The sequence below is a fragment of the Pipra filicauda genome, unplaced genomic scaffold, assembly GCF_003945595.2.
Source record: "Pipra filicauda isolate LSUMZ 115617 unplaced genomic scaffold, ASM394559v2 scaffold37_size4185640_pilon, whole genome shotgun sequence".
NCBI lineage: Eukaryota > Metazoa > Chordata > Aves > Passeriformes > Pipridae > Pipra > Pipra filicauda.
Window position 1 is genome coordinate 2,764,525 of NW_024104509.1, and position 12,941 is coordinate 2,777,465.

The following is a 12,941-nucleotide window of genomic DNA, read 5'->3' on the forward strand; positions in this document are numbered from 1 at the left end:
AAGCATTCCTCAGTTCTTGCGCTACATTTCTATGCTGTTTGAGAATTGACTTTTCTTCATTCCTGCAAGGAAGTAGTTCCTTTTAGCGAAGGATGAAATGATAATTCCCATGCCTGGCTTTTCAAATATTTGGAGATTCCTCAGGAGGGCACAAAACAGAATGAATATCATGAGCATCTGCTAACTCTCTTGGCAGCCAAGGTAACATTATGCACTCTTAAATATCTGTTTACATGGATTGCCTCTTAGAGAACCAAGGGATGCTGGTCTGTAGGGATCTTTATTTTCCAAATGCAAATTGTAAATATGTTTGGGTCAGGCATACAACACCTACTTGCAGGATTTTTTTATACCATCTGTAAAATATTAGTTGGCAGTCCATACTCTTGTCCTGATAGCCGCTAGGCAGATTCCTCGTGATTTCTCATAGTTTTTTCCTTTATTGCATTTTGTTAAAAAATAAAAAATGACTGTTTGAAACAACAGAAGACCAACTCAGTCAATAATTCCATAAATCGCCCACTTACCAGGAACAACATCGTGGACGTAAGGGAGCCCATCTGGAGGGTTACTTCACTTTCAAAGACCATCTCTAGGGCCAGTAACACTTGAAGTTCACTGATTGCTGGAACTTTGAGATACTGTATATTTTCAAAAAGAAAGAAAAGGATAACTGTTACTAAATTGTCATATTATTTTCTAAGGTTCCATCAATTGTTATTTTGACAGATCAACTAGCAATAGTCACTGAAACAAAATATTTTTTAAAAAATGCATTGCTTTATGGTCATTATGTATCTATCTAACCTCTTTCAAGAAGTGTAGCTTCATCTTTCTTATTGATAATAATCATTATGTACTGACTAACTGAACACCTCAAAGGATTAATTTAGAGAAGTAGACCCTGTTTTACATTAATCCTGGGAGAATTTTTCATTACATGCTGTCTGTGAAAAACAACATCACCAAACTCAAGAACGATGTTTATTGTTGGTATGACCTAAAAATAAATTGTATTGTTGTGCAACACTGCAACAAATGCTGTCTGTTCTAAGTATTGCACTGTGTTTGTACAGAACTACAAATCATTCTGTACGTCAGTGACAACAACAATAATACACAGTACTTAATAGGAAAAACAACTGAAATTCATGGAAAGATATCAAGTAATCAACAGACATTGTGACTACAGAAAAGCTGCTCGGGGTTGTAAACGCCAGCTTTTAGGAGAATTCTTGAGTGAGTTGTTCCCAAAGGGAAGACATTAACCACTGCTCTGGGCTGTGCATTCCTGCATGCCAGAAGAAACTGTATGTGTAATTAAGATCTCCACTACTGTAATGCAGATAAAGGAGGTAGTGTTTGTGATTATTCCAATATTCATCACTCACGTGAAGAGAAGTATTGTCTTGAACTGGTATGATACTTTATCAGAGTGCTTCCATATCTTTTACATTCTTGGAGGACAGATTACTCCACAACAAAATAATATTACGTATGAACTGTGGCAATCACGTTGAAACTGTTTGACTGGGGAAAAGGGTTACAATGACAATTAAAAGCTGGAGTTTTTAAATCAGTTTTATGAGAAGAGTGGATTGCAATCCCAAAAAGCCCAAGGTTTGCATCTCAGCAGAGTAAGTATTACAAAGTGAAGAACCTAGCATGCACCTGTGTGCACTCGCAGGGTCTCTAACAACTGATCAAAATAAAATGCGATTTGCATCTGTTGGAAGGAACAAACTCTTTCTGTATTCACTCTGATATCAATACCTATTCCATAAAGCACATTTATCTTATAAGCTAAGAGGGTAAGAAGATAATTAGGGAAATTCCTACTAGTACCTTCAGCAACCTAAGAAGCAGATAAAATTAGCTCTCAGATTGTTTCCTTAGTGGCATCTGCTGAGCAGTATTGTTCTCAGTGGACCTTCTCTGGTACAGCAGATTGAAAGTCAGTAAATGCTTTATATGTAAAATAGAAAGAAAACTACTTGTGTGGGTATTAAAATCAGCTTCTCGAAACTGTGTGTACGTGTAAATATACCTAAGTGTACATTTGATCACTTTTCCTGCCTTTCATAGTCAAGAGGGACTCCAGGGAGGAAGCATCATGATGTATTAATTTCTGCAGAAATACTGAAACTTCTTCTGGTGCCATGCAATATCAGCCACTGCTGCTTTAAGAAAAATAAAATAGCAAATATCTACTTGCTCAATGAAATGAATATTGAAATTCTCAAAACATCTTCTGGTGTAAACATCAACAGGTAAATGGAATTTCCATTCACACTCTCACACAAAATATGACATTATGGGTATTAAATGGAACAGCATAGTCATTTGATGTTTTTTTCATAAGGCTAAATGTTTACTGAAGTTGGCCTTTATTATTTGATCTTATATTGAATTCTAAGCAGGACGAACTGTGGATCTGACCAGGTCTTGGCAGATTCAGCATTGTGGGCAATAAGATCCTCACAGGTAACTACCAGGTGGAGCTAAACCGCAACTGTTGCACACCATGAAGTACCACTTACAGTATGCAGACAAATACTTAACTTGCAAGATAGGTAATTTACATTAATATTTATAAAGAACTTCATGTGCAATAGTGGCAGCAAGCAAGTGCTAGTTTTATTATAATTCTGTTCTGGCAACCAGTGGATACATTCTTAAATGTCTTTGGACTTTATGGCGCTGAATCCAAATTAGCAGGCAAAATACATGTTTGCATTACAGGTCATTAGAAAATATTTTATATTTTCATTTTGTGTTACTGTTTCTGCCTGGTGTGTCCTGCCCAGAAACACATTTTATATAACTGGACTTCTGATTCACACCCATTTGTGAGTGGAGGTTCTCAGCCAGAGTAAAACTGGAACATAAATAGAGAATTTTCCAGGTTCAGTCACATTGAGTGAAGGGAGCTTCGTGGTGGTAGACAAAATTAAGACTCTCTTCTCAACTCCTTCAATTAATAAGAATGGATATTTCATACTAGTTTTGTATTTCTAGCAGCATTAATTTCTCCTTGAACAGTATTAGTGAGACAATACTAACTTTTTTCAAAGACAAAAAGATATGGTACTAGAAGTACTGCCTGATTTGTTCTGTAAAACTCTCTTGCAGCTGTCTGGTTACATTGCTTCACTTAAAAACTAAACCTCTGCAGCTGTTACACAGAATTGAACTGTTTGATTTTGAATATCAGCACCATTATTTGTATAGTCTAAGGCCACCATGAACTCAGTGTTTTTACTGATTCAGTCTTCAAAGACTTTTTTTCTCCATGTATCTTGAAGTAAACAAATTGGCTTACAGTCAGCTAGACCTACCCAGTCCAGGCCTGGCTACTCATTTGAGCAATAAGGTTTACCTGAAATGCTGTACAGCACATCGCTAATCTTGAAGTCCAACACTCTGAACTCACAGCAAGATGTGCCATTTGTCTGATTCAGTGTTGATAGTTGTAATACAAAAAAAAAAAAGTAGCACTCAATTAAATGCTATGAGTAACATTTACTGTTCTTCCTAGGTTTCAAACAAGTGAAATATATATAAACAGTTGCACAGGTATATAAATAGCTGCATAAAAAAGAAGGAACACACACTCATAACGGAATCTTGTCCTTTCATTGTTGTTGCCTCGAAAATCAACCACCTTTTAGATCATCTTGTTGTCCAAGTCTTTGAGCATATAATTACGAACAACTAGCTGATGCCTTGGTTAACCTTTTTTCCATTCTCTGTACATTTTTTCTCTGCATACAGAACAAGGCAAGTCTGCAATGCCTACATGCGTGACGAGCCATCATGGTAAAGTCATATGCACAAAAAATACATGTTTGAACGTGCAGCCTGCTTACATCTGTGATGGCAGAGATCTTCTGCTGTTAGAGCCACTAGTATATGAGAAGACTAGGTGGAAACTTTTTGGTGGCTCTAAGAAGGAAAAGAAAAAGAGATCTCTGGTGCAAACAGCAAAGTCAACTACAGTGACAAGTTTCTCACTCCTGAACCTTTGCATTTGCAGGAATCTGCTCTGCCAATTACTAGGCAACAGCGAGACATCTCATGCTATGTATACCACAATGGGTTTTTCATGGATTTGGGTGGGGTCAGAGTTCTGAGACAGGTACTTGAGGTTCCATACTCGATGGAAGACAAGGGCTTGATAACACAGGCTATGCTACACAAACATGCTCCAGCACTGCCCATGCTCCAAACTAGATGTTATGCAAGCAAGTCAGCACAGTGAGCACAACCTAATATCCTCTTCATATTAGCAGAACTGATTGGCTTTAATTTAGACTATGTTAACTACCCACACTGGAGCTCACTAGGGCAATCGACTATTTTGGAAGACAAAGCAGAGCATACCTTTGTCTGTCCTATAACAGCAGCCTTGGAAAGGCCTTCAGAGCAAGCATACAAAGTGGCAGGACATTTTGAGCAGCCAAGAAAATACTAGGAATGTACCTTTAGCCACACTCCTCCCTGGAAATTAGGACTCTTAGTCAAGCCAGACAAAGGCTTCCCCCAGCTCCCAGTCTGCAGCCTGGACCCCAGCCCTGGTGTGCTTTGGAGATGTGGCTATCTCCAGGATATCAGTCCTTAGAGACAACTGGAGTTTCTCATGTCTTGAGGAGACTGACACCCACAGGTCTCACCTTGAAACCAAGCACTCAGGCTGTTGGGCTGTTCTGAAGAAGATGGTATCTACCCTTCTTTCCAAAACCATTAACTTTGAATGAGAGAATGAACCTCTTCTTTAGGATTTTTGGGTGGAACAGGGTGAGATCCAAACCCAAGGCTCCTCTCTCAGAGTTCCTTAGTGTTCTGCAGTCAAACATAAACATATCACAAAGCCTCTGAGTTGCTCTGAAGCTTATTTGAAGCAGTTTCTTAAACTCTTCCCAAGGCTACTGCTGCAGACAGCATGGTGGGCCTGACAGGCTTGCTACAGCCGCCTTGATGTTCTTAGCAGGGGCTGAAATGTGGGCAAATTTACAAATCTAGTGCTTGGACCTAACACTTGGACCTAACTGTCCAAGAGGAGTTCAGGGAAATTTAAGAGAAGTTAGGAGTTTATGCTCTTCTAGCATTAGGAGTCAGCTACATAGCAGATCTCTTTAATTTTGAATTTGTGTAGAGTTTATGTGCCCATATGGTGCTTTGGGTATCTAAAACCTTCTCTGCCTCTCTTGCAAAATAGCCAAAATCAAGTTAGCTAAAGCTCCTTTGCCACAGACTTTAGCTTAAGCTGATTTCAGTGCAAGGCTTACCAGAAGAGATTTTACCTAAACCCAGTACAGGCTAATGTTAAAACGGGAACATAGAAAAGCAGTGGCAGTGAAAATCAGTGGCTGATTGTTACACAGAAGTATAAGCAAACAATCCTGTGTTTTCTTCAGTTTAGGGTTATGATAATATCTTTCATATTCTGGGGTGAATGTAACAGTTAAGATAACCTTAATGAGTAAGTCAACATTCTTAACTGATTGTTACTAAACCAAGCTTGTGCTGGTACAGACAGACCTCAAAACAGGACCTACTATCACATTATTTAGGTGTATTTTTCCAAGATAAAACTTTCTTTAACAGGAATATCTTCTTTTAGGAAAAAAAAAAAAAAAGGGACTACGAGGATGGGTTTAAGGCCAGAGACATCTTTCTAGTCTCTCTATTTCCATTAGAGGTGATTTATGATAATGTGGTGCAAATATGCAAGTACAGGCATATTCAAGCACAGTATAATTCATATTGTACTACGCATACAAAGCCCGTGTAGTAAGTAAATCCTAAAAGCTGAAAAAGCACTAAGGGCATGGGCTGTAGAACCCACAAGACCCCTTCATCAGTACCAGTAAACACAGAAGAATCAATATGAGGATATTACTCAACAGTACCCAAAATTATGAACGGAAGTTAATATGTTTAATTGCTTCACTTTTTCTGTCACATATTCCCAAATGCTGACTCTGAATCTGCAGTGACTGGACCTATCCAGTTATCAGATCACAGAATCACAAACTGGTTGAATTTGAAAAGGACATCTGGAGCGGAGGTCACGTAGTCAAACCCTCCCCTACCGCCAGTTGCCCAGGACCATGTTCAGGCAGCTATGGAATGACTCTCCAGAGCCTCCCTGGGCAATCAGTGTCATTGTTGGGTCACTCTCACAGGGAAAAATTTTCTCCCGATATTTGGAGAGAACTACTTGTGTTGCAGTTTGTGCCCACCACCAATTGTTTTGTCTGTGTGCTCTCCTTTCAGGTATTGTACATATTAGTAAGATTCCCCCGAGCCTTCTCTTCTCCAGGCTGAAGAGGGAAGTCTCAACTCTCTCAGCCTTTCCTCGCAGGAGAGATGCTCCAGTCCTCTAAACACCTTTGTGGCCCTTCACTGGACTTGCTGCAGTATGTCTATGTCTCTCTTGTGCTTGAGAGCCCAGAACTGGACTCAGCACTACAGGTGTGGCATCACCAATGCTGAGGGAAGGGGTAGAATCACTTACCTCCACCTGCTGGCAACACTCCTTCTGGTGCAGCCCAGGGTACCATTTACCTTCTTTGCTGCAAAGGAAAAACTACTGGCTCATGTTCAACTTGGTGACTACTAGTACTAGTCTGCTTTCCAGACCTTTATTTTGCCTAGAAAGAATTTCTACTGATAAAAAATCAAACTTCCTAAGGAAAACTGTCACAAGTGAACTTCATATTGCCATAACGCCACCAGCAGTGGCAATTACCACCTTACTATAAATTTAGTTGCCAGTAGTCTTAGAGCATCTAGCATGTCTTCCCAGTACTATAATTCAGAAAGCTCCAAAGGCAGTTTATGCTAATGCTTCAGGACTCCCACTGCTGGAGGATTTGCAGTAGTAGCAACACAATGGTGAGAGATTGATTTCAAAAGATCCTCTCTTCCTGAGGAGAATCATCCAGGGAGAAAAGTACAGATGTCTTCAAATTCAGCTACCACATTCAGAAAGTCTAATGTAAAGTCAGGCAACACCCACCGCCTCTCCCACCCCCCTCCCTCCCCCTTTTTTTTTTATTTCTGAGGAAGAACATCAATAAAGGGGAGGGAAATGGGATGCCTGAATAAAATACTGTATTGGGAAACATTTCTTTAAAAAATAAGTTTGATTTTCAGGATGTACAACACATTGTCTCCCTGCCTCTCCCCCTCCCTAAAACCTTCTTGTCAAGAACTGCTGTGCAGAAAATCTCAAACTATTAAGTTAGAGAAGAATAACCTGCTATCTTGGCTTTGGGGGCTTTGTAGAAAATTAAATTTCAGTAGCTGTATATACACAGATGTCAGAAGACATGGTGGAACAGGAGGGGTGGTGGTGATGTGGTAGAGGACTGCTGCAGTTTTACCGCAGCAGTAGGGTGATGCCTCACCTCTTGGCATGGTCTAAAGTTTTGGCCATGTGTTAATGTGGCAAGGTCTCAAATTACGGGTTAATGTAACGTTTCAGTTTTGACAGTGAGTTAGAAGTTAGTGTGGCATACTCTCAGTTCGAAGGCCCTTCAGTGATGGGTTAACTCCACTTGAGCTAATCTATTCGGGAGCCTCTGCAGAGAAACACCACCTTTCCCAAAAATAAACCCACGGCATGCAGCAAAGGAAGCCACAAACCCATAGAGGTCCGGGGGCCCTCGGAAGAAGATGAAAGGTGGGGGCGGGGGCACACCAGCGGCGGGACCCCAGCGAGCGGGCAGGCAGGGGGAGCCAGGGCAGCGCCGCTCCCGCCCGTCGGGGCAGGGTGTGGGAGGAGGACATGGAGGGGGCGGCCCTGCCTGCGGCGCAGCGGGAGCGGGAGAGAGGAAAGAAGGGAGGGAGGAAGATGGAGGCAGTCGAGGGCATCCGAGGTGAAGCAAGGCGGAGCCAGCCGTGGGGACGCCCGTCCCCTTCCCGGGGAGGAGGGGGCGGAGGGGCTGTGGCTGGAGCTGGAGCGGGGGGGGCGGGTGTTGGGACAAGGGGTATCTCTGCCGCACACGTACTGGCGCGGCCGCGGCGCTATTAATAAACCTCAGGTGGCTGAAATATGGTCTCCCCCGCTCCCAACAAAAGTGTGCTCCCGTGGATTGCCAGCCTTGGCGCTCCGCCGGCTCCCCACGCCCCGACAGCCCACCTCCCCTGCTGTCCGTTGATGCACTCTGCCACCCTTCCAAAACCAATAAAGACAATAAAAAAAATTAAATTTAACATCCATTTTCTATATTTATTATTTAAATATGCATATACTGCACTTATTATATACGTATATATTATAGACACGCATGCTTACATGTACCAATATATGTATATAATATGACGAGTATACATTTACTATATATAAAATATAAAAATATATGTATATTTTTATGTGGCATATCGTATATAGCATGTTATATTCTATATATTTTTTATTTTCTATATGTAATCTAAATTATTTCTATGTGTAAAATAACGTTGTTTTGGGTTTTTTGTGGGGTGTTGGGTTTTTTTGTTTGGTTTTGGTGGGTTTTTTTTTGTGGCAGAAGGTTGAGAAGGATGACGCCGTTTTCTTGCAGGGGCCTCCCCGCGGTGAATTAAAAAAAAAAAAAAAAAAAAAAAAAAAAAAAAAAAAAAAAAAAAAAAAAGGAAAAGAAAAAGAAAAAAATCACCAAAAAATAACCTCAAATAGCAGTGATACATCACGGAGAGGAAAACAGCCGCAAAGCCCCGGTGTGGCGGGGGCCGCGGGTGAGGGGTGTGCGTGGGGGGACTCTCACGTGGGCCGGCGGCGGGCGGGGGGCGGGCCCGGCACCCCCGATCTAGGGCAGTTCGTTCCGTACCGGGAGCGCGATGTTCCCGCAGCGCGGGGATTTCTGAGAACTGGGGCTGTGTCCTCAGCTGAACCCGCCGCCGCTGCCCTCGCACACAGACCGCGCCTTAAAGCGGCGATGCCTCCGCGCGGGCCCCACCGCGCCGCCGCCGCACGTACGCCCGCAGCCCGCAGTGCGGAGCGGGGCCCTGCCTGCACTGACCGGCTCCCCGCCCTCGGGAACCTCGCGCTCTCCTCGAAGCACACGGACTGCACTTCAGCTCATTGTGTTTCCATCTTCATCCTTTTTTTTTTTCCTTTTTTTTGCAGCATCTGGTCCGCGGAGTGAGCTCCCCCAGACTGCTTACTTATCACCTATATCACAGCACCCCTTCCCCGTGACAGCCTTCCACGGTGGAACGGCAGACTGCTACCAACTCTTGCTGTCGCACCAATGTTAATTTGGAAATTTCAAAGGCCTTGCATACAATGGCACTCAACGAACTTACTTGAAGAGCTTTGACCTAGTGCTGCCTGATGGAAATGACGAGATATTTTCACCCGGTACAGTGGTACAAACCTTGAGAAAATGAAGGCTGGAATGTTTGATTTGGTGGGGGTTTTTTGTATCAGCTTATGAGAACAGTCTGAACCATTGAATCAAGTGGAATCACATCCTTCAAGGCTAGCCATAAACTGAGGTTGACTCCCAGTCCATATTCCCCACGTATGTTATGGTTCCTCTTCTGACAGTTCATTTTTCATTGGATGTCTTTGCTATAGTCAAAGGTAGATGTTCTCAAATTAACTCTAGTATAGCTTTCTGCTTTTGAACTTGAGGCTCACACACCCATATGCACACAGAAGGATGGTGTCTGATGCAGTGTAATCCATCTGGGATCCTGGGTGCATACTCAAGCAGCTAGCCCACGCTGAGATCAATGCTGCCATGGCTACATGACTATCTGCACCCAAACTAAGTTTAAATGCAGATTCCTGGTGCCCATGTGGGCTGTAATTTCACTGAGGCATAAGCATCCCCCGGGTACTTGCCATCGCAGAGGTAAGATCCAGGAGGAATGAGCCATCCTTCTTACTGAGGTTCAGGATCAGCTGAATTGCTGACAGTTAGGGAAGGAGATACTAGAAAGTCCTCTAGACCAAGACTCATGATCAGTCCCATCATGTAGAATATGGGCAGAATTAAACCAGAAGAAGTTAAAGGTAAGAAAATTCTCCAAGTAGCAAATGGTATACCACAGAGTAGTAAACACGAAAAGAGCACAGCTCCGTATTCACGATGCTTGTTCTTGATGGAAATTGAATGCGAGATGGATAATCCTCATGCTCCTGGATTCTGAGGCCAGAATTGTGTTCGGTCAGTAGCCTTCTACTGTGAAGCCGCTTTTGAAATGGAAGGACAATTTGCTAGGAGTACTCGCTGTGTCTTGCAAGCCTTTATAGAGCAACAGTTGTGCTGATTCTTTCTGATCTACAAAAGTTAAACTTGAAGGTTTCTGTTACATCAGATGGCTTTATAAAGCAACTTTTTGTCTGCTCTGTGTATTCAGTGACTGAGATACATTTCTTCAAAAGGTTAAAATACTTCCTTCCTACTGCACCAGGCTTCACAATGGGAGCTGTGTCTGTTGCCTGATGGGAGAGGTTGTCATATTTCCCTGATAACACATGCAGACAATCTGGGCAACACATTGGTAGGAAAGATACCACATACATGCAAAATACTTTACAACATGTTCCATTTTGTAATGTTGCCAGAACATCAGTCATGAATTTTCAGCATGACTGGGCTTTAAAAACATAGGTCAGCAAACAGACCATTTATCTTGACATATAATTTCAGCCATTTCTAACCATCAATCAGTCCCTCAGCATCTTGTCAAATCATTTGGAGCTTATATCAAGGGCCCTGGAGAATGAAAAAAGCCAAAGCAGAATCTGGAATAATGTTTGGAGCCTCTGACACTCAAAATATTAGCAAACACTAATACAGAAGCAGGATGGATTTCTTCATTTTATCTTGGCAGAAAAACACCATCAGAGAAGAAACCTCTGTGCTCTGTAGAACAGCCCACATAAAGCAACAGAACAAGGTTTGAAGCAAAACACATGATTCCTGACAGTCTTTGGGAACATATTTGCTCCTCAAAAGAAAGTCTGGGACACAGTGCCACTAAAAGTCATTACACAAATTGGCTTTTGGAGTAAAAAAACTTGAGGGCTCTCTCAGACTCTAGTTTTCTTCAAGTGTGCCTGCCAGGTGCTTGCATGTTATCCTCATCCTCCAAAAAAACCAGGGTCAGGGTGCACAAGATTTGGGGGGGGGGGAGAGGGGGGGGGAACTGGTATGCTTTTTATTCTGAAAAGTTCTGGTTTTGAAAGCAAAAGACATTTTTGAAACCCTCAGAAATAATAAATAGCTCTTCTTCCTCTGCAGCCTCTCCTCTCTCACAGAACCTGTGTACATCTCTCTGGTGAGGAATGCATAAGCACTGTGGGAAGGGTCCTTCTCCTTCACAAAAACAAACACATAGACTTCTTCTCCCTCACCTTCTTTGCAGGCTCTTGAATCTCACTTCTCATTTTTCTCTTTGCTACTTCCCCTGCAACATATCCTTGCCCTCCCCTCAAGCATGAGCCCCTAGCAACCTGAGCCCTTATCTGTGCCTTTCTCACTCATCTGGACGTCAAAGCCTTCATTTCTTACACCCTCCATAACAGTTCTTGTCTGTGCATCTCTCCTCTGACCCAGAGAACAAGCAGCTGCCTCAAAGGTGGCTGCTGCCAGCTTCCACCCTGACTGCACCCAGACAAGCTATGTTCCTGTATCCCTGGACCACACAGAGGGCAAATATCTCTGCCCACCAAGAGATGGTTTGGAGCTGGAAACAGCAGGCTTTGGCAAGTGCTCTTGGGTGATGAAGGCACCCAAGGTGTGAAGGCTGTATCAAAATACTGTAGTGGGTCTAGAATCATGGAATGGTTTGGATTGGAAGGGACTGTAAAGATTACCTAGTTCCTACCCATCTGCTGAGTCTTACCTCTTACCTGTACAATCTACGAGTATCGACCCTAGGTATCGCCAAAAGTTAGCTTTGCTGTGAACTAAAAACTGAGCTATGGATTAAATGAATGCTCTGAAACCATATCCAAATGTTACCATCACCACAGTCCAAGTGACGATCACACTCCTATTTCCTGGCACATGTGTGTTCCTATTCAGAAAGTAGTTATGGTCATTTTGACACTTTCTCCAAGTATAAAATTCCACTGGCATAATTTCCTAAGTGTTGTTTAGACCTAATTATCTTGGAGTCTTGGAGCTTTGGACTACTACGTACAAAAGGAAAGGCATGATTTTGTCTTTAGTACACAGTGTATTCTTAGAGGCATAATGGAATTATTTTAAAAGCTTGGAATGCTTCCTCATTATGGAACTGGTCGCAGGTTATTTTCTAATCTTTAGATGCCAAGAGTTATCTTAAAATAAAACAAGCTTGCAAACAAAAAAGGTTGGGCTCTTTTTTCTTATTGGTTATTAACATTTCCCTCTCTGAACTGTGTAAATTAATGCAAGAGGTGTGTAACTGAGGATTTTCTAATGTGAGAATCTGACATAAAATAGGCAGGTCACCTTCTGGGAAGCAACTTTCATGTCACTGAAATGTGGATGAGGACATCTCCTAGCAGGACTTCTGGAGAGTGTCAGCCAAAGAAGTTCTGAAAGTGCTGTGAAAAAAGATGTTGAATAGATAACTTGGGAAGATACGTCCTGGATGTCCAGATTAATGGACCAGGGGTGCATCTTTCTGTGTAAAATGCTGTTGCCCCTTCGAAGGAAAGAGAAGATTGTAGGCACAGAAAAATACACATAGCAACAGTATTAGTGGTACAGGAATGACACCATGGTACAGGAATGACACCACCTTCTGCTCCTCCTTCCTGGAGATCACAGCTTCTTACTCTGCCTAGTGTCTCCTAAACACCAGAGGCCAATGGATGCTGGATCAGCTGGGAAAAAAATTCTTTGTGAGCTGGTCAAGAGTGACATTCTTCCCTTGGTGACTACCTTGCTAGGTACATTGCTCTATTCATGTCTCTATTTGATCTTCATCAC